We start from the raw sequence: 23,298 nt of genomic DNA, 5'->3' as shown, positions 1-23,298 counted from the left end.
CTCACTACCCCTGGGCCTACTGGCTAGTGAGGATTTACAGGCACCCCAAAATAAAAAAATAAAAATCCACATATAACAGTGAGCTAAAATTCCATGACAAAATTGAGATTTAAGAAAAAAAAAACTCACAGAAACAGTTGTATCATGCACCCATGACTAACCGTGGGCCTACTGGGTACTGTGGCAACCCAATATATATATTTTTTTAAGTTGTGAAAAAGTTTTAAAATTGTAGTTGCAGTAACTGCAATGCCCTAAACAAACAACACCAACTTACATGTAAAATCTCAAATCCAAAAGTGATCCAAACTCCAAAGTTCAAAAAGTCCTCAATACAAATATCCAGCAGCATCCACGAAAAGTAATCCTTTAAGCTCCAGATCCGAATCAAAAGTGACCAGGACATGGACAAAGCACTGGGAGGAACCTGCTGGACAGTAACAGGAAGTTGGAGACTTTGGGGCACTTCCTTCCTCCTATCCCCCGAAAAAATGGTCTCCTTGCACAAAAAAGTGCAGTCAAATGTCAATCTGAGGAGTTATTCTGATCAAACTCTTAATTTTCAGAAGGTTTATGCTGCCTGCGGTGGATTTATTGTGCAGAATTGCAATTTTTTGCTATTTCGGAGCGCAAGCTGTTCAAATCTCCCGCCGGAAGTCAGCAGCTCGCCGCATCGACGTGTTAGCACTTGTTTACTCCCGCAATGCGTGATCGCGGGCCCTTATGATGTACTCACGTTGTCAAACTCTCGCTGTGCAAGATGGCCGGCCGCGATGACGTAATCGCGTTCGAAAAACTCTCGCGCGATCACGCAGCAAGCCCCAAAATGGCGCAGCACATGCAAGACGGGATGAAAAACAACTTGGCAAACTCAGAATCAAGGTAATTCAACGCCGTGCGTGCAATATTGTATTTTTCAAGAGCGACCAAGCAAAAAAATCCACCGGCTTGCGAATTGCGGATTTTTTTGGCGAATTCGCGGACTGCGAAATTGCCAAAAATCCACAAGTTCCGCGTAAGGAACGGATTTTGCGCCCACGCTTAATTCACACATCTACTCACACCCAAACACCACCTCACAGACCCTTAAAATCGCTCACAGATCCACACATCTTTCACATGCCCACTAACACACCCGCACAATCACTCACACACCCATACAACAACTCACACACCCACTCTCAGAGCCTCAAAACCACTTACACACCCACTCACAGACCCACATAGCTTTCACACACCCACTCACACAAACACACACACACGCACACATACATATATATATTTATTAAATACTGGCAGTTGCTGCTACATAGCTATAGTTAGATCTGTTTTCCCATAGAAAATGTATTTTTGGTTTGCTAATAACTTTGGCCCTGTTTGATGAATCTTCAGAAAACTTTCTGAGAAAAAGGTAATTCACCGTAGCTCTTTCTTGAAAAGTTTCAGGATGATCTGTCAAGCATGGGGATCGAGAAAAAAGGGGGGTCCTAAAGGCAAAATCCCCATGCATTTTCCATAGACTTCTTTAACCCCTTAAGTGCTGCTGACGGCCAATGGTCGTCAGCAGCGCTACCTCCCCAGTGCTGCGCACGACCATTGAACGTCCATTCAGCACTAGTTCTAATGGACAGCGCAGCACTGGGGAGAAATGTTTACACGCAGCTAAGGTGTTAAGATGGGCTACAGCAAAAACTGCAAAATGGAATTACACTAAATTTGACAAGAAGCTAAATCTTGGTCCACAGATTGTGCTTTTTGTGATTTGGTGTGAATCCATTCAGTAGTTTTTGAGAAATTAAGGGTAAAAAATAATTTTACAGCTGGACAGTTGGGTCAGAGAGAGCCCAGAGAGACTCTTTTGTGAGCGCCAGTTTAAAAATGTAGAGTTCTGATTGGCCCAGGGAACTTTATTTACATCTTACTCGGAGTCAGACTCCTGTAGAGTGAGTGCTTTCATTTGCTGACAGCAACATGAGAGAAATGTTGCTGTCAGCCATTACAGGACTCAGGTATTTAGTCCCTTGTCCTAAAAACTTTTAAAAAGTGTAAGTGGGCAGGGTAGAGATGCCCTAACCGTTAGGCCACATAGGAAGGACCCTGAGGGTCCCTACGTAGCGCCAGAAAAGACAACGAAAAGTCCAAAAATGCTGTGACCCCTCAGGATTATTGCAGGATCGAAAAAAGATAATGGTGGCCGATGCAGCATTTGAAATGCTTATGCCCCAGGGACCCACTCCTCTTTCCAAGCTTCAAAAGGTTCCGGGGAGACAACCCCAGGGACCAAAATCTGAGAAAATGGGTAAGGAGGCTGCATGGTCCCACTCCCCAAGCCTCCAAAGGCCCCAGAGAGTGCACCCGTGAGGCTGAAAAGTGTTTATATGGGAGAGGGGACAAGCATCCCCCATTTCTGGACCCTCTAAAAGCCCTGGGGAGCCCAACCCTAGGCTGAAATTTAACAAAAAGGGGAGTGCCTAAAAATACCATGGAAAGCTCACCCGGTGCCAATTACTTCAAGGTAGGGGGCCGCAGGACACCCCTCCCTGACCCATTAATGGCCCTGGAGACCCCAACCCCAGGGCCAGCTTGCAAGCGATGTCCTGGGGAGCCCACCCTGGGACATACCTGTTTCACTATGTGCAATGGTGTGGGCAGGGAAACCTGTGATTACTATCACTTTGCTGGATCATTTGTGAATTTCCCACCAAGCAATAGCATACATTAAGTCCGCTCCCAGTGGAAAGGAGCTTGGAAAATGCTCCCACACTCTGAGAGTTGGCGTCTAATCGGTTTTCCTGCCTGCAGTGGTGCAGGCAAAGAAACAAATACACATATTGCTGACACCGGTAGGGTGGAGCATTAGAAGCTGCTCTTGGTGGGGGGAGCAATGCCCGCTCCTGCTGCATGTAGGAAGCTGACCTGGACTTTAGGGGCCTTCAGCGTTGCCCCCTCAACAAAAATATGCTGGGGGCCCGGGTGGGCATCAGGGCATCCACCTTTAAGCTCCTGGGCCCCATGGGATGTGTTCCCTTGGGCCAAAATTGTCCAGGTGAGGTTGGCATCTCAAATAAACTTGAGCTGTTGGTGTGGGTCTCGTACTTCCAGAAGCCCTAACACCCTCTTACATAAACCAAATAAATAAAAAAAAAACCTACAACCATTCCTTCTCAGGAATCGTCACAAGAATCTGGAAAGCTCTTCCAACGCAAATGAAACTCATTCCATCAACAGTGTCCTTCAAAAAGGAAATGAAAGCACTACTGATGAATACTTGCCTGTCCTAAAGTTCAGTAGGGGTCCTAAACTACCCTATATACTATCACGCTGATGACTTTCTCGCCTTATCCTACTGACTAATTCTTTTGCCCACTATTACGTCATTATGTAACTATTGCTATTTCTGTCTATCATGTAGTCATGTAACTATTGATATTTTTGTCTGTTGCTATGATTCTGCCATGATTGCCCTCTCTCATATGTGTCGCATCCATCTGTAAAACCCTTTGATACCTTCTAGGGTCATGTTCGCGCTATACAAAACTTTCTAAATAAATAAAAAATAGGTCACTTGCCCCTCCCCCTAAAAAATAGTGGGCCCTGGGGGATGTGGTGCTTGAGTTCAAAATCTCAATGGAGAGGTGTCCCCACCTCCCCCTGATAGAACACAGGGCCCGGGAATGGGGCTCCCAGTGCTGAATTCACTCAGAAGACAGAGCCTGCTTGCCCCTCCGCCTAAACATCAAGTCAGGCCCTGTGGGATGGGGACCTGAGGCCAAAATCAGTCCAAGGAGGAGGGCCACATGCCCGTCTCCCCACGAAAATCAAGCAAGGTGTCATGCGATGGGGTCCCAAGGGCAGAAATCATCCCAGGGAGGGGGGCATGCACAATCCTTCCCTTTACAGAGTGGTGTAAAAAGTGGGCATGGCCTCAGACCAATCTCAGCAATCCAGCTGTGTGGGGCTTACTGGAGGTATCTAGTGGGCTAGCTGGCCCCAGGGACCCTCAGGAAGCAAGGAGACTTTCCCCCCAATCAAGAGCGCACTAAGAGGCATGTTTGCAGGGTGGTGGACAAAGGGGTTGTGGCCTGTGTCCACCTATCAGCAATCCCACTATCTGGGGCATGCTGGAGGTATCAGGTAGGCTAGTTGGCCCCTAAAGACCCCCAGCAGCATAGTGGATTTTAATCCCCATCCAAAAGCGTGCCAGGGAGCGTGTTTGCACAGTGGTGGGGAAAGGGGGCGTGACTTGCTACGAGAACTTAGCAATGCTGCTGTGTGGGAATTACTAGAGGTAATAGGAGGGATAGTTGGCCCCAAGGTTGTCCTTAAGGGCTAACTACCCATCCTGTTACCTCTACTAAGTCCCACACTGTGGGATTGCTAAGAGGTCTTCGGAGGCCACACATACCCTTTTTCCATGACTTTGCAAACGTGCCTCCTGGCACAGTACCGGTTGGGGGATGAAGTCCACTTTACTCCTGAGGAACTTTGGGGCCCAAGAAGTCTTCCTGGTACCTCATGTAAGTCCTATGCAGCAGAATTCCTGCGCGCTGGTTAGAGGCCCAGCCCCCTTTCTCCACCACTATGCAAACATGACTACCATTTAAAGAAGCGTTTGTAATTTAATAGGTCTCGCATTTGCAAGAGTCAGAGCCATTGGTGTTGTTTTTTACTAATGTTTTTTGAAGTGGAGCGGATGTACATTGTGTGTAGTGGAATTATGTGGTATGTTGTGCAGTAAAATTATGTGGATAGAAAGTATGTGGTATTTAGTGAATAGGAATTATGGAGAGTGGGATTATGTGTTATGGAGAGCAATAATGTGGTACGGTAGTCTTTGTTGTGGAGGGGTAACCTCAGGTTTAGTCTTCCTCGTTTCCATAGAAGGTAAACTATGAACTCAATGAGACAAAAAAAGCAGGAATCACTAAGGAGCACTCCTGGACCTAGCCAGAGGTATGAGCAGAGCCACTGGAATTATGCAACTGTTTGCCTTCTCCAACTTTCTCACAATTATACATTTTCTGCATTAGCCACACAATCTATCATCTGCTGCCTAATCTGCAGATTTGAACAAAAAACGCCTTGTTTCTAGCTCAAACGGCTCAAATATTACCAAAATGCAGCGACAAATGCTACAGTGTGGTGGAAGGTCCTTTGTAAACCTAGAATGGTCACCTGTTACTTGCTAAATATGGGTGTTAAATTGGTACTAATGGTGTGGAAGCCACTCTTGCTTCTTGCTGTGCCTCTCTTGCCTCTTTCTGCAATTCTATTGCTTCTTTATGCACCTTTCTTTCTTTTTCTGCACTTCTTTTGCCTCTTTCTGCACATCTCTTCTAGTTTCTGCACCTCTTATGCCTCTTTCTATACCTCAGTTGCTTCTTTGTGTACCTCTCTTGCCTATTTCTGCAACCTCTTGCCTCTTTCTTCACCCCTTCCCCCTTTCTGCATGTCTGTTGCTTCTTTCTGTACTTCTCTTGCCTCTTTCTCTACCGCTCTTCACTCTTTCTGTATCCTTGTTGCTTTTTTTGCACTTATTTTGGGTCTTTCTGTACCTCTCTTACTTCTTTCTGCACCCCTTGTGCCTTTTTCTGCACCACTTTCCTCTTTCTGTACTCCGCTTGCCTCTTTCTATACATCTGTTCATTCTTTCAGCACTTCCCTTGTTTCTTTCTGCACCCCTCTTGCCTCTTTCTCCAACTCTCTTCCCTCTTTCTGCATCTCTGTTGCTTCTTTCTGTACCTCTCTAGTCTCTTACTCCACCCATCTTCCCTCTTTCTGCACCTCTATTGCTTCTTTCAGCACCTCTCTTACTTCTTTGTGCACCCCTCATACCTCTTTTTGCACCCCACTTCCCTCTTTTTGCACCCCTCTTACCTCTGTCTGCACCTTTGTTGCATCTTTCTGTACTACTAGTGCTTCTTTCTGTACCTTTTGCTTCTTTCTGCACTACTCATGCTTCTTTCTGAACCCCTCTTCTGGATTTTTTGCACCCCTCTTGCCTCTTTTTGCACGCCTGTTCCTTCTTTCTGCTCTTCTTTTGATTCTTTCTGTATCTCTCTTGTTTCTTTCTGCACCCCTTCGCCCATTTCTCCATCTCTGTTGCTTCTTTCTGTACCTCTCTAGTCTCTTACTCCACCCATCTTCCCTCTTTCTGCACCTCTATTGCTTCTTTCAGCACCTCTCTTGCTTCTTTGTGCACCCCTCGTGCCTCTTTTTGCACCCCACTTCCCTCTTTTTGCACCCCTCTTACCTCTTTCTGCACCTTTGTTGCATCTTTCTGTACTACTAGTGCTTCTTTCTGTACCTTTTGCTTCTTTCTGCACTACTCATGCTTCTTTCTGAACCCCTCTTCTGGATTTTTTGCACCCCTCTTGCCTCTTTTTGCACGCCTGTTCCTTCTTTCTGCTCTTCTTTTGATTCTTTCTGTATCTCTCTTGTTTCTTTCTGCACCCCTTCGCCCATTTCTCCACCTGTGGTTCCTTTTTTTGCATCTCTGTTGCTTCTTTATGTACTTCTCTTGCCTCTTTTTCTACCCCTCATCTCTCTTTCTGCACCACTGTTGCTTCCTTCTGCATTTCTCTCGCTTCTTTCTGCACCTCTGTCCCTTCTTGAGTAGAGGTATTGCACAAAACGGTGGCATCTTCGTGGACAAACACGCAGGGCGGAATTCATTCTGTCCCCTGTTAGACTCGTTTTTTGTGCCCTTCTGCCCTCTGTTAGACTTGTTTTTCCCTTGTTTTTGTGCCCTTCTGCCCCCTGTTAGACTAGTTTTTTCTGCCCTTCTGCCCTCTGTTAGACTTCATTTCCCCAGTTTTTCTGCCCTTCTGCCTCTGTTAGACTGTTTTTTTAAGCCCTTCTGCCCTCTCTTAGACACGTTTTTGTGCCTTTCTGCCCCCTGTTAGACTCGTTTTTCCCTAGTTTTTCTGCCCTTCTGTCCTCTGTTAGACTGGTTTTTTGTGCCCTTCTGCCCTCTGTTAGACTTGTTTTTCCCTCGTTTTTCTGCCCTTTTGCCCTTTGTTAGACTGCTTTTTGTGCCTTTCTGCCCTCTGCATCACCACATCATCACTCAGCGCTATCCCAGCATCACTCAGCACCACCACATTATCACTCAGCACCACCACAATATCACTCAGCACCACCACAGCACCACTCAGCACCACCATATTATCACTCAGCACCACCATATTATCACTCAGCACCACAACAGCATCACTCAGCACCACCACAGCATCACTCAAAACCACCACAGCACAACTCAGCACCACCACAGCACAACTCAGCACCACCACAGCATCACTCAGCACCACCACAGCATCACTCAGCACCACCACAGTACCACTCAGCACCACCACAGTACCACTCAGCACCACCACAGCATCACTCAGCACCACCACAGCATCACTCAGCACAACCAAAGCATCACTCAGCGCTACCACAGCATCACTCAGTGCCACCACATTATCACTCAACACCACCACAGCACCACTCAGCACCACAACAACATCACTCAGCACCACAACAGCATCACTCAGCACCACCACAGCACCACTCAGCACCACCACAGCACCACTCAGCGCCACCACAGCATCACTTAGCACCACCACAGCATCATTCAGCACCACCACATTATCACCCAGCACCACTCAGCACCACCACAGCATCACTCAGCACCACCACAGCATCACTCAGCACCACCACAGCACCACTCAGCACCACCCCAGCATCACTCAGCACCATTACAGTATCACTCAGCACCACCAAAGCACCACTCAGCATCACCAAAGCACCACTCAGCATCACCACAGCACCACTCAGCACCACCACAGCCCCACTCAGCGCCACCCCAGCATCAATCTGTGCAACCATTCAACAACAACTGGTTCAAATATGTTCTCTCAATGTTTCAAGCTTTATTACAAATGTCACAAAAAGATGTTAATATTTCACTTCTGTTCTTGGATTTTCGTCACAATAAAATACACTGAACATAATCTTCACAAAAGTTATTTACAAAAGTTTAAGCTATTGCCATTATAAATTAAAATCACTTTTAAGTATTAATTATTTAAAAAAATTAAAAGCCATTGTATAATTTGTAATATCAATACATCTAAGTCACGTAAATACAAAACATGTTGCATTACAAATGATAGGTGTCACATTTGCGAAAGTTATAACTATTGGCATTGTAAATGATAAAGCTATTAATTTAGCTATTTTCAAAACCAACACATAAATAAAAAAATTGTCATTTACAAGACCAATAGATCAAACTTTCCTAATGCGAGACCTATTGCATTGCAAATGCTTGTTTTTATATCTGTCAGTGCTTCCTGTTGTGGTTTACTTTTCGTGACAGGCGCCTCATTGCCTTCTTGTAAATATTCTCTCACCCTGCTTCAAGGGTTAGGGCAGGGTCAGAGAATAGTTGCAAGTAGGCAACGAGGCACCAGGAAGCCCTTACAGTCTTACAGCAGGAGCCCAAGTTGAAGTTATTTTCTTTATAACCCTTATGTAAAAGGTTAAAAAAAAATTAGCTTCAACTTTTACACCTGCTGCTGTAACCCTGTAAGTGCTTGGCTGAAAATTCGTCCCCGCTGATTCGCGGACTTTACCATGATTTCGCGAGATTCGCGGATCGCGAAATCGCGGAAAATCCGCAAATTCCACGAACGGAATGACTTTTCAGCCCATCCTTAGTACTTATGATGGTTTAGGTTGGTGATCCCCCCACCCTCCTGGAACCAGAGACTCCCCCAGATACAAACTTCAAGGCAACCCTGTTTGCGCAAAAAATTAACAGTCAAGACACTTCTAGGAAAAAGGCAGTGTTCGGGTTGACTTCTGCTTTAGTACATAATTATAGCGGACCCAGTTCGGATTAATAAATAGAAATCTAACAGTTCTAACTAAATAGAGCCCAAAACTTAATTGGCAAGAACCTCAGTGAGAAAGTACTTTGTTTGACCTTTAAAGATTACTTTTAGCTTGGATCGGAAAAGCAGATACGCCTGAGCACCCTTCGCCTGAAACATCGTGATCAGCTGGCGAAGATGCCACCTACGTTCTACAGTCGCTGGACAAAAATCGGGTCGTGGGAAGAACTGGCAGCCTTTCCCCATCCGTTTCTTGTCAGGTCTTGCAAAGTCATAGATTTTCTCCCTACCAAGATTGCACGTGGAAAGTTGTTTTTTGAACTTGACGAAGGTGGGGGCTGGCGCTTCTTAAACGGGAATCGGTGTGTGCGCTGTATTTCCAGTCTCCAATCCCACTGTGTTACTTCCGGGAAGGCCTCAGAAAATAGTTCAGCTATAAACTGTCGGACATCATCACCTTCTTTATCCTCGTCAATACCAAGAATTCTTAAGTTGTTTCTTCTTGCGCGATTTTCTAAATCAGTAGGCTTCCACAAGATATCCTCCCGTTGCTCCTTGATCTCAATTGTAAGCCCCTTCTGGACAGCAGCTGCATCTTCAAGGGCAGAGATACGCTCCTCAGCTTCCCCAACCCTAGAAGCAATATCCGTACAAGTTTTTACCACCCTTCGTAGGGAATTCTGCATTCTGCGACAAGCCCCTTGGGTACGTATATTTTCCTGCCGTGTTTGCTCCCTATGCATCCCCATAGTTTGATAGATTGTCAAAATGGATATTTCAGCCGGGTTCTCGATTGCCATAGACAGAGAGTTACGTGGTATATGTTCAGTACTAACAGTAGGTTGATCTGAAAATGTAGGCTGTAGGTCTACCATCGTTAAAGCTGCAGACAGAGCGGTAGCCCTAGGGACTTTACGAACAGTACTAGAGGCACCAGCTGTCCTCTCGTCTTTAGAGGCCGCATTAAGGCGCAAATCCCTAGATTCGCTGTCATAGTCAGACCATTCCAGCTCTACTTCATCATCCTCAGCCGATGAATGGTCTGACATCGAATAGAATTTGTCAGTGGCTTCAGTACTCTCCAACTCCCTTGTAGCTAAAACAGTCTATAGAGTCTATTGAGGAGACCACGGGATCTATAGAAAAAAAAACAAAATCGGGAGTATGGAGAGAGACAGCAGCAGTTGACTGTGGAGTAACAGGGACTGCATCGCCCAGCTTGCATTGGGAGGGAGAAACAGCCACTATGCTGGAGCCATCAGCTGATGGTTGTAAATGCTGTGATACTGATAGTGATTGTGATAATGAAAGAATAGGGGCCAGTGGCGTCTCCTTACCAGCAGCTGCTTTCACATTTTTCGGAGAGTCCAGCTGCTTCTAAGGATTTCCAGGAATTCCAAGATTTCCACTGCCGCCAGAAGTCTGTTCCTTCAGATTTCGCCGATTAAATAAATCCGGAACAGTCTGCGGTAAAATCTGCCCTTTCTTTGATGTTAAAGAGCCGGTGAAAACTGACTTTGCCGTAGTAAGCTTATCATTCAGCTTTTCACCTCCTCCACCGGAGGGGGTCGTTATTTCTCTCGCCTCGGGTTCAGGAGCATTTAAGGAGCCGCAGGTTTTTGAAACAACAACATACTCCCTTCAGTGGCTGCTTCGGAGGCAATATCGGGGGCGTAGTGAAACAGCTGTGACCCGGCCAGGAATTGCTCCGGTGAGAGCAGCAGAGCGGAGCTGAATCTGGAGCCGGGTAGAGTAATGGCGACAGCTGGAGCTGACAGGAGCACGCCAAACGGAGAGCAGCTTGGCGGTGGGACCAGACTGGGCAATGTTGATTCGGGAGAAAAACGCCATACAGGATAGCTCCATTATACTAAAAAACGCCCGTATAAAGGCCCGCAAAGGGGGAGATGGAGCACGGGAGGTTGCAGCACCAGCCTACTCGACCATGAGCACGGCCACCATCTTGCGCCCCCCATGGAATTTTCCATAGGACCTTTAGCCAGGGCTACAGCCCGAACGGCTGAACGGAATTACACCAAATTTGGCAAAAGGTAGAGTTCTGTTCGCAGATCACGCTTTTTGTTGAATGGTGTAAATCTGTTCAGTAGTTCCTGAGAAAATCATAAGTAAAATCATAAGTATATCTATAGGAGCTTACCGTACTCTGTACTGTACTCTGTACAGTACGCTTATCTTCCCGAGCACAAGCTGCATGCTGATTGGATGTCAACTGTCTGTCAACACTCCAAACCAGGAAGTGTTGGCATCCATCGTGTGCCTCGGTAGAACCGAGGCACAAGAAAGCAGAAAACAAACGCGCAAAACACGCAAAGGGGGCAGGGTAGACACACCCTGACCCCCTAGGCCTGCTCAGGGGGTCCCACAAGGACCCCAAGGCCCCGATTTTTTATTTTTTTAAACAGGATTGTACGAAGTACAGTACTCAGTACAGTACTCGATTTTTTATTTTTTTAAACAGGATTGTACGAAGTACAGTACTCAGTACAGTACTCTGTACAGATTGCACCCGCCTCCCACTATACTCTCACACCATGCTTACTAATCTATGCCCACAACCTAGGGAAGGATGTACCAGGTATAGTCCGGATTCAACATCTTCTACTACTATTCTTAAATGTAAGCATTGTCAGACCGCCATTCCTCTATTAAATTATTCAGTGGGAAGCAACAATCAAAATCAAAAAACACAAAAATTTATCACAGCTCTCATTAATGTTCGCTCCCTGGCTAAACACAGGCAAGAAATTGCCGATCTACTTCAAGACAGGAACATCGATATAATGTTCCTGACAGAGACCTGGATGGATAAAGCATCAGATCCAGATCTTGTGATAGCCGTGCCAAAAGGATTCAAAGCCTATAGGCTGGATAGAACAGGCAAAAGAGGAGGTGGGATAGCTATTATCGCCCGGGACACTCTTAAAATCCGCACTAAGGCAATACCTTCCACAGCATGTGAGGCGTTCCAATTTGATATCTATTTGTCTCCTTCGTACAACTTCAAAGGCGTACTACTATATAGACGACCTGAAACTCGGTCGGGATTTCTCACAGAAATCGCCACTATCTTAGAGGCGTTTGCAACTGAGAAATCCATAACACTGTTAGGAGACTTCAATTTCCATTTGGACTGCAACCAAGACAAAGACACCATGTCTCTCCAGTCAGAAATGGAGGTCTTCGGTCTATCACAGCTGGTGATGGGACCCACTCACAGTGCGGGACACACACTGGACGGAATATTTACTAATCTAGATAATCTGCTAGTTACGGATATCTTGCCAATGACGTGGACTGACCACTACCTGGTACTAGGTACGATAGAAATTAACGAAACCCCCACTGTTAAAATACCTACCCCTAAACAGGAATCATTTAAGGTGTGGAAAGACATCAATATCCCCAACCTTAAGGCAGCACTAGACACTTCCAAACCCATCTTGTCTAATGACCCTGAAACAGCTACAAAACAATACCAAACCTGGCTGGATCAGGCCACTAACAAACTAGTTCCAGTCAAAAGAATGTCCAGAAATAGAAGTTCCCCATCAGCACCCTGGTACACAGAACAACTTAGAAAACATAAACAGATATGTAGGAACAAAGAAAGACACTGGAGGAAAAACTATGACGATGAAAGTAAAAATACGTATAAGGAGCTTCAGACTCAATACAAACTCCTGATCATAGAGGCAAAAAAAAGGTACTATAGCGAGCAAATCGAAAGCGCAAAAAACTCTAAAAAGCTCTTTGACATAACCAAACAGCTTGCAGGAGATGTTCCCGACTTGAACCCTCCTTGCTCGCAAAGTTTCTGTGATTCACTAGCATCCTTCTTTTTCACCAAAGTGAATGATATCTTCTCAGCATTTAACTCCGCTGATAAACACAGCACTGAGGATATAACAATGCCACCTACTGAAAAAAATTTTTTTTCCCAGTTTATAGAAATCACAGATAATCAAACCCAGGACATTATTAAATCCATTAAATCCGGCTCAGCATTGGATCCTTGTCCCCTGCAAACTCTCAGTCCATTAATGGACACTGTGATTCCTGTCATAACACAAATCTGTAATCTAATGTTCCGCACAGGAATTTTCCCTAGCCTTCTAAAAAAGACCTTACTAAAGCCTCTTCTGAAAAAATCTGGATAAGATAAAACGGAGTTGAAAAACTACAGGCCTATAGCTAACCTTCCACTTCTGGCTAAAATAGCTGAGAAAGCCATGAACATTCAACTTGCGGAATTTATCGAGCAACACCACCTGCTCGATGAAACCCAATTTGGATTCCGCAAGTTTCATGGAACAGAAACGGCGCTCATCAAAGCGGCGGATGACATCCGACGAATCCGGGACCAAGGAGGTGCAGCACTGTTGGTGCTCCTGGATCTATCGGCCGCTTTCGACACGGTTGACCACAAGATCTTGGTCAACCGTGTTGAAAAGATGGGCGTGCAAGACCTGGCTAAAAAATTACTGGCATCCTTTCTGGCGGACAGATCCCAGGCAGTCATCTTAGGACAATTCGAATCTGCCGAGTTGTCCTTGCCATGTGGGGTACCTCAAGGTTCATCCCCGAGTCCGACACTATTTAACATCTATGTGTCGGACCTTGCTAAAACAATCAAAGCACATGGGATGAACCTTACCTCATATGCGGATGACACCCAGTTGATTCTGGCCGTCAGAGATGATGGGGAAGCAGTAGCGGAGAATTTTAAAGCAGGTATGTTGGCTATCGGACAGTGGATGTCAGCAAACTGCTTAAAACTGAACTCCGATAAAACCGAGGTGGTAACCTTTGGCCACCTCAGCCCTGCCTGGTCCTTGGCATGGTGGCCGTCATCTTTTGGAACCTTACCGAAACCATCCACGAAGGTGAGAAATTTGGGCGTCATGTTTGACGACAACCTGAACTTTATGGCTCATGCCAACCAAACGGCCGCCACAACGTTCTACAAATTACGCTTGGTAAAGAAGATCCTTCCTTTCCTCCCCAAAAATGTAGGCAAGACATTAGTTAGCGCTCTTGTCCTGTCTGCATTGGATTATTACAATGGCCTGTTCGCAAATGCCCAAATTAGAGTCATCAAGAAAATGCAGACAGTTCAGAACGCAGCAGCGAGACTTCTCTCAAACATTCCCAAATTCAAACCCATAACTGAAGTCTTGAGAAGCTTTCACTGGCTTCCTATCAGGAACAGAATTAAATTCAAAACATTGTGCATTGTCTACAAATCATTACACCAACAAGCACCTCAATTCCTGAGAGACAACCTGGTTCCATATATCCCTTCACGGCCACTCCGTTCAGCTAAGCTGAACGACCTGATTGTTCCTCGGACTAAGTTAGTCAACTGGGGAGACAGACGTTTCCTGGTTGCCGCCCCAAAACTATGGAATACACTTCCTCCATCCATAAGATCCAGTCCAAATCTCCTGTCATTCAGGAAGAAATTGAAAACATGGCTATTTAACCTCTAAAAGTTGACGCCAAGCTAAGGAGAGTACAGTGCCGAGACGCCTGCGGGCATTTGTTCGCGCTTAAGAAATGCCAAAAATAAATAAATAAATAAATACTGTACTCTGTACTGAACTCTGCACCTTCCCTAGCGCATACTGGAGGTTCCTGGTGGGCGAGTTAGTTCCTCCTCTGCAAATGTGCCAGGGGTATGTGTTGCAGAGAGGTATAAAAAGGGGCATGGCCTCATTACACCTCTCTGCAATGCAGCCCCCTGGCGCATACTGGAGGTTCCTGATCGGTTAGTTGGCCCCCAGGGACCCCCAGTATGCAAGAGGAATTAGTTCCCCCTCTTCAAACGCCCCAGGGGGCTGTGCTGCAGAGAGGTGTAAAAAGGGCCGTGGCCTCATTACACCTCTCTGCAATGCAGCCCCCTGGCGCATACTGGAGGTTCCTGGTGGGCTAGTTGGCACCCAGGGACCCCAGAATGGAAGGGGAATTAGTACTCCCTGTGCAAACATGCCAGGGGGCTGCATTGCAGAGAGGTATAAAAAAGGGTGTGGTCTCATTACACCTCTCTGCAACGCAACCCTGTGGGGCATACTGGAGGTTCCTGGTGGGCTAGTTGGCTCCCAGGGACCCCAGTATGCAAGGGGAGTTAGTTCCGCCTCTGCAAATGTGCCAGGGGGCTGCGTTGCAGAGAGGTGTAAAAAGGGGCATGGCCTCATTACACCTCTCTACAATGCAGCCCACTGGCGCATACTGGAGGTTACTGGTGGGCTAGTTGGCCCCCAGGGACCCCCAGTACAAGAGGGGAATTAGTTCCCCCTCTGCAAACATGCCAGGGGGCTGTGTTGCAGAGAGGTGTAATGAGGCTACGCCCCTTTTTACACATCTCTGCAATGCATCCCCCTGGCGCATACTGGAGGTTCCTGGTGGGCTAGTTGGCCCCCATGGACCCCCAGTATGCAAGGGGACTCAATCCCCCAAATTAGAACATGCTACGGGGCGTGTTTGCACAGTGGTGAAGGTAGGGGGTGGGGCTTGAGGTGATATGTGTGCAAACATGCCCTGTGGCGCGTTTTACGTTGGGGAATTCATTCTTCTTCAATCCAGAGGTCCCCTAGGGGCAATCTATTCCAACAGGTACCTCCAGTAAGTGCCAGGGAGCTGCGTTGCAGAGTGTTGTAAAAAGGGGACGTGCCCTTTGAAAACCTCTCTGCAACGCAGCTCCCTGGCGCATACTGGAGGTACCTGGTGGGCTAGTTGGCTCACAGGGGACATCAGGATTGAAGAGGAATTAATTCCCCAAACTAAAACGCTCCACAGGGCGTGTTTGTACACATGTCACCTCAGGCCCCGCACCCTTCCTTCACTATTGAGCGAAATATGCCTCTAAAATCAGCCGAACTACGAATTCCGATTTACTCACATGTTATCAGGAGAGACCTCAGTGCTGCATCTTTCAGCCCACTACTGATCCTGAAAAGTAATTCTAACCATACTTACAGTAACTTGAATTTCCTTCCATAGGTTTCACACATGTTATAGTTAGCTGGACATTTCACTCATACAAAACCTTTGAAATTCCCCTAGTATAGTTATTTCAGCTAACTATAACTTGCGCGCCCGCAATGCACTGCTGATGATGCCACATACTACATCACTCATGACATGGTCAGTGACATTACTCATGACATCACTGATGACATCTCAAATTACATCACTGATGACATCACTGATATCATCCAGTGAATGTGTGTCTTTCTGAAAAAGAAATATTTTTTATATATGTATATCTAAAGGTTGCTGGAAATGGGTAAATAAGTGTCTAAATGTTTTTTTGTGTAAAATTGATTGTATAACTGACTTATTAAGTATATCTTAGTGAATACATGTATTAGCGAGTAATGTTTAAATATGTAAATATGTTTATCAGTGTCTCATTTTGTGTATAAGTGGCTGCATGGATTGGTGAGTAGCTACATGAGTGTCTATATGGGTTCTTAGTTGTTTTTTTGAGTATCAGAATGAGTGTCTGTATGGTTTGGTGGGGGGTATTACTTAGCGCACAGATGCATGAATGACTGACTTACTGTTTGTATGTGTTTTGAAGACAGCAAGACATCATGTTTGCAGGACTGTATGGGTGGATGAGTGTGTGTATGGGTGTGTTAGTGAGTGAATGACTGCCTCAATAATGTCTTTATGAGTAAGTACATATGTTTTAAACTAGTGTATGTGAGTATTGATGTATATAAGTACAGATATATGACAGTGACAGATTGGAAGAGTTCCTATATAAATAAGTATGTGTTTCTATAACTGATTGTTTAAGAGAGTAGATATGTGTACGTTTCTGTGGAATTAAGTGTAGTGGTGTGTGTAGAGCTGTATGTGCAAGTAAATGGATGTTTGATTTGCATGTGTGAGTATATGTGTGAATAACTATGTATAAGTGTAGGAGTGTAACAGGATATATAGGTGTATGAGTACATATGATGAGCTAGTACATGAATGAGTGACTATATAGAACTATTGGTGAATGAGTGGATGTGTATGTAGATTTTGGAATTACTGAATAGGTTGTTCTAACTGGCATTGGTATCTCAATTTTTTTGAAAATATTAGATTCTATTTTTGAATGTGTGTGTCAAAGGTTATATTAGGGTGAGAGGAGGTCTGCCACTCTTTCACAATGATGATGTCATCAGTGATGTCATTTGAGATGTCATCAGTGATGTCACTGACCATCTCATGAGTGATGTAGTATGTGACGTCATCAGCAGTGCATTGCAGGCGCGCAAGTTATATTTAGCTGAACTAACTATAACGGGGGAATTTCAAAGGTTTTGTATGAGTGAAATGTCCAGCTAACTATAACATGTGTGAAACCTATGGTTTTTTCAGTGAATTTCTAAGGTTTTCTAAATGCTAATTCCTAACTATAACGGGTGTGAAACCTATGGTTTTTTCAGTGAATTTCAAAGGTTTTTTAAATGCAAATTCCTAACTATACAGGTGTGAAACCTATGTTTTTTTCAGTGAATTTCAAAGGTTTTTTAAATGCTAATTCCTAACTATAACGGGTGTGAAACCTATGGTTTTTTCAGTGAATTTCAGAGGTTTTGTAAATGATCATTTTTATAGATATTCATTATTATATTTCTGTCTTTCTATACTAATTTCCTACATTTTTATTATAATTATTTATAGGTTTTTTATTTTTTTAGGTTATATTTCATATTCTTAATGTAAAATAATAACAAAACAAAAGTCTAAAAAAAAATGTTTATTCATAATTTTTTATACAATTTATGAAAATCAAATTCTATATATTTCCTTTGTCCTTTTTGTATAATCGTACTGTACGCGTACGGTGATCGCACATACTTTGTACAAGTAATCATACACTGCGCATACCAATGCATACGTTACGAATACCTTTTGACGTTACGCGTTTCATCAACGCTTCAGTGTGACGTCATGTACGACGCCCCGTGCGCGTACGGCGGGAAAGTTTCTAATTGTTTAAAAACATATATTTATGTATTTAATGTACATACTAAGGAAAGACATTATCTGAGATAATCATGAAAATATTTTTTAAAACTTTTAATAACCGTATATTACTTTTGAAAGCAATTACGAAAAATGCAACTGTACGTCGTACGTACTCGCAATGTAAACGCACAGTAAATGCACTGCAAGTGTATACAAAGCCAGGTGAGCATATAATGAAAGTTTTGATTCATTCACAATGCTTCATATTTAAACAGTTGAAAGACCCTTCCTATTTTGATAATTCTACTTGGACTTTCTCAAGAGAAGTATCTATTCTGTGGAGCTGTACTCCTTTAGAACCAAACTATACAATGGCTGCTCTTTTTGAAACTTCATCAGAACATTCCTGTGAGGAAGAATTTGTTGCTGAGCAACATCAGAAAAAGAGAAAAGAAGCTTTCCTTCGCAAGTTTTTTTTACATATCCTGAGGGACTGAAAAAAGTCAATACACCGAAAGTAACTTGCAAGATCTGTGAGGTTACTCTTTCCAGGGTTGATCCCACTAAAAGTACACTTTCAATACAACCAGCATGGTTTACAATGTCAAAAATGTGCATCCAAATAACTATGCAAGGATGGCAACACAAACGTAGCAGGAGAATCCTCAACATGCAGTTCCTACTACCTCAACTTCACCACCACCTCCTCCGAACAGTCCACATCCTATTATTGTGCCACAGTTTCCAGATCTGAAATTCCATTGTAAATTTTGCAACAAATTACTTTGTTACAATCAGCAGTCTATTGATCTCATTGTGAAGACTAAAGAAGAGCACCATTGTCCAAAACATTAATTTTATTTTTAACTTTTTTGTTCCAGTTCCATTTTTCTTTTTTAAACTTGTTGAAAAAATACAAAAGAAAACAGAAAACTAAAAAGACAAATAAAATAGTTCCTATCAGAACTACCTTCACTAGTCAAAGAAAGAACTATATTTCTATACTAGTCCGTGAAAGTTTGTCAAAATTAAAGTGTATTTCATAAATAAATAAATGAATACATTAGTAGTGTATGGTGAATGTGAACCTGCCAAGTGAGAGTGAAAGTGAGAGTGTCTGGCTAAATGAATAGGAGCTTCACTTTTAGAACAGTATATACATAAGAACATACTGCTGAATCACTCACTAGAACATTGAACTAGTAGTGTGAGAGTGTTTGGTGAAAGTCTAATGATACACACTAGGGAATAGAACCTATAAAAGACAAGTTTGCCAGTGCATAAAAAAAATATGTATGTTGTCTATAAGGGTTTGAACCAGTCCATACCCTAAGGCCCACTTTGCACCATGACTACTTGGGTAGCAGCTAAATGATTACAATTCTGGAAGCAGAGTGTCTCAAACCATTATTATTATTTAATAATACATTTATTCTTGTAGCATTTCACAAGTTAATGCAGCTTCCATTAAAATTTCATCAGGAATTTCATTTTCCTGGATATCATTTTCAAAAGTCATCTGATGAATGTCAATCTTATCTAATGGTTCCGCAAAAGCATCATCTAAGTTTTCATCAAGAAAATCACACCTGATATCTCCAACATTCATTTATTCCACTTCAATAACGTTGCTCATAAAAGCTATGTTCATCTCTTCTACCACAGTGTTAGTATTTTCAAAATCGTCTTCCATATTCTTTTCTTGATTTTCCATTGTAAATTTGTTATGCTGACCTCCTTCTACAAAAACATAAACACTTTATTTTATCTTTTTTCCTAATACAGAACACAAAACTAGCTTTATCAGCTACTTTGCCCTATGTTAAATATTATATAAATACCATTCTCAACTACTTTATACCATTATATAATTTTAATTATTTATATGAACGTTCAGTTTTAAAATTTCTTAAATTACCAAACCAGTCACTCCTTATCACTATCTGAAAAAAACAGGCTGTTTTTATAAAATGCAGTAGCAAAAAAAGTACAATATCTCTATTCACTTTACCTGGTCCAAACTAGTACATGTGTTGTAGTGAAATGCAAAGAATACTGGAACACTCAGTATATTTATATTTTAAGATGTTCTAATCTATACAAAAGATACAAACCATCTTTGTATCATTGACATGGATACATAACGGAAACTAACAAAGAAGAATTATTTAATAACCTACCCCACTCTATCTCTAATCCTTATCTATAATGTAGTCTAACGCCACTAATTACCTACTCTTTGGTCTTTCGAACTAGCCTCTCCTCTAGTGTTTATCTGCAACCTTTGTGCTTTCTCTTCAGGAGTATCTCTGAAGCAATTTGAAACAGGTCTGAACTCTGGAACATCGTAGGTGAAGTGCGCACTCGTTAGGGAGCGCGCGCCGCACCAAGGATTCCACACAGGTGTGTGGTAAATGACTAGACCGCCACTGCATCTTTCCTCAACACGGCCATATTTGAATTCCTCTGTTGCACTAAAACACTCCAGCTAGAGTTTAGATAAGCCATTATCGTATCCACTGATTAATTAGGGGTTCTGACAGGTACACTCACTATATAATTTTTTGAAATGTCTTTAAAAAATGCAAACCATCTTTACACACTTATGTTCTCCAATCCTTGTTTTGTTACTTCAGCTCATATGGCCGGGATGCCTGTCACCCCCTCCCAACACAATCCCCAAGGATGGGAAGACGGACGTGGTTCTGAACTTTTGGAAGGCGGGAGGGAGTTACCCTCCCGGACATATTTATTAAAATATGAAACAAAATTAAAACATTAAATAAAAGTTTCATATCATGTACAATTTTCATTTATTACATTTCGATGAAGACATGTTCATTGGCTAACCTTAACAAATCTCTAATACAAAGGTTTTCCTAGCCGAGTTTAACATCCTGCAAATGCATACTTTCTAAATTAAAATTGTACATCCTAGCATTACGGGCCAACGGCAAGGTCGCAACCGGTGTCAGATCCCTACTACCAAAACTCTCGCCCTCACGGTGAGATTGGCGGCCGCGCAGAGGACTGTACCCTCTGTGCCAACTCCAATTTCCCATGTCTTGTTGGGGGCCCCCCATTTCAACTCGACGCCATCTTAAAGGTCGTCCGAGGACCCGTGTGAGGTGTCTGTAAGAAGGCAGCGTGGACTCCCCCTCCCAACCCACACTGTCTATCACATTCGCCGTTGCGGATATCCGGGCCCCGGGAAATTCGTAGGAGGGGCATATAGCCGCCTCCTCCCCTGGAAGGGGCCTATGGCCGTCTTCCCCTAGGCGACCCATACTTAGTGGGTGCCGCCTCCCCGTGGGAGGGGCCAATGGCCGCCTCCCCCCGGGCGCTCCCATCCATAGTGGGTGGCGCCCCCCTCTAGGGACCTTGAAATTACTGCTCACCGATCATGACCTTACCGCCCGACCAAAAAATAAATACGACATTTGATTACCTACTAAGGGAGAAAACATCATCCTGTTTATTTGCAATATTTGTCTATACTACAAGAAAAAACAGTACCTTTAGACAGAAATCATATCATTAAACTCGACCTTCATATAACGCTAAACAGGGGGAAGAAGATGTTATCAGAGAAAAAATACTTTATTGCAGAACTAACATTGCCATAAGGGGCTGGTGGGTGGGTCAAAATTGCTCATTGTTCCGTCGAGGGCTCACGTGCAACGAGTGGGTGCAGCTTCCAAGCACAGGAACAAGAGGATGCTTCTTCGGATTCCCGCTCTCTTTATTCCTCTTCGGGAGGGCGTGAACCCTCTGCTGGTACGCCTACTGGGCGTGGCCATCGGTGGAGGTGTCTAGGACAACCCCTCTTGGGCGGGAAAAAGGCGCGCCCCGGCTACGCCGCTTCGGGCATACCAGCCGTGACACGCCCCCCACCCAAAATGGTTTCCCGGGAGGATCCGGGCCCCCAACCATACGTTCGGGGGGACCGAGTGGTCGCCCCTTTCCAGTTGAAGCACATTCCATCGACCATTTTCAACAGTTCTTTGTACTGACCTTAAGAATAATAAATATTTAAAAAATGATATATTATAAAATTACTGTCTGTGGGAGACCCAAAAAAATACAGTTACAATATATCTTTCACAATACAAAATAATTTGTAAAGTATTACATTTGCCTTTTTTACTGTTCTCAGAATATATTGAATTTCACTGGAAACAGTGACTTCAACACTACTCATCACATAACAGCGGGCAAAAAAGACAATCAATAAGATTATCTTAAAAAAAACATTCAACATTCTCAATAACAATCTAAGAAATAGAAAAAAAACATATCTTAAATGTTTTCTTCTAAGAGCAATTTCTTACGTAAATATGACACATCTCAAACAATCATAAAATAACAAAGCATTATGATTTATTTCCATACACTGCAAATAATGTTACTTACAAAGATATGCTGACAAAATATACAACAAAAACTCGTTAGTGCTTTCACATACTTTTCCGCATGGCCAAATGGTATGCGTCAAATTTTTACTTTGCAAACTGTCCAATAGTAATCCTGAGCATCTACCTCCCAGCCTTCTGATCCAAAACCACTGACATCATTTGCTCCGTCCGCCAGTCTTCATCCGTCAACCCAACGCTATTCACCATCTACATGGCCACCCTCACACAAGTAGCCCACCATCACAATTTAACAATATCTTCTATGCCAACAACACCCAGCTCATCCTCTTCCTCACCAAAAAGTGACATACCACCAAAAGCAACCTCCACGACACAATGAAGGACGTCACCAACTACATAAATATCAGCTCTTTAAACATGAACTCGAACAAAATCAAGATACTCATCCTCAGACCCACCCCCTCAGCCTTGGATCACTCCTGCTAGCTGACTACACTGTGGACAGTACCAACACCTACCAACCATGTCCGCAACCTAGGATTCATCCTCAACTCCTCCCTCTCCATGTGTAAGCAAGTCTACACCATCTCCTCGTACTGCTATAACACACTCCACATACTCCACAACATTTACACGTGGATCCTAACCAAAAGAACAAGAACAGTGACACAGGCCCTTATCAGCAGCAGACTACACTATGACAAAACACTCTGCACAGCAATTCCAGCCAAACACCTGCAACAACTACAACAAATCCAAAACACCTCCACCTGAGTGATCATCAATGTCCCCTGCTGCAGACACATCACCCTCCACCTGATACGCCTACACTGCCTCAATATCAACAAGACGATCACCTTCAAGCTCCTTACCCTCACTTACAAAATACTCTACAACACCAGACTAATCTACCTTAACAGCAGTAATCCAGAAAGGCCAAATTTTGATCTTAAAATTTTGGCTTTCAAAATATTAGGTAAGAATTTGGTAACTCTTTAGGCAAACGTTGCTTAAAAACGAATTGACTATCATTACAATGTATCCAACCTTTC

This window comes from Lissotriton vulgaris, chromosome 1_1 (assembly GCF_964263255.1).
Source record: "Lissotriton vulgaris chromosome 1_1, aLisVul1.2, whole genome shotgun sequence".
Classification (NCBI taxonomy): domain Eukaryota; kingdom Metazoa; phylum Chordata; class Amphibia; order Caudata; family Salamandridae; genus Lissotriton; species Lissotriton vulgaris.
The sequence above is the reverse complement of the archived record's forward strand: the minus strand, read 5'-3'. Positions refer to the sequence as shown.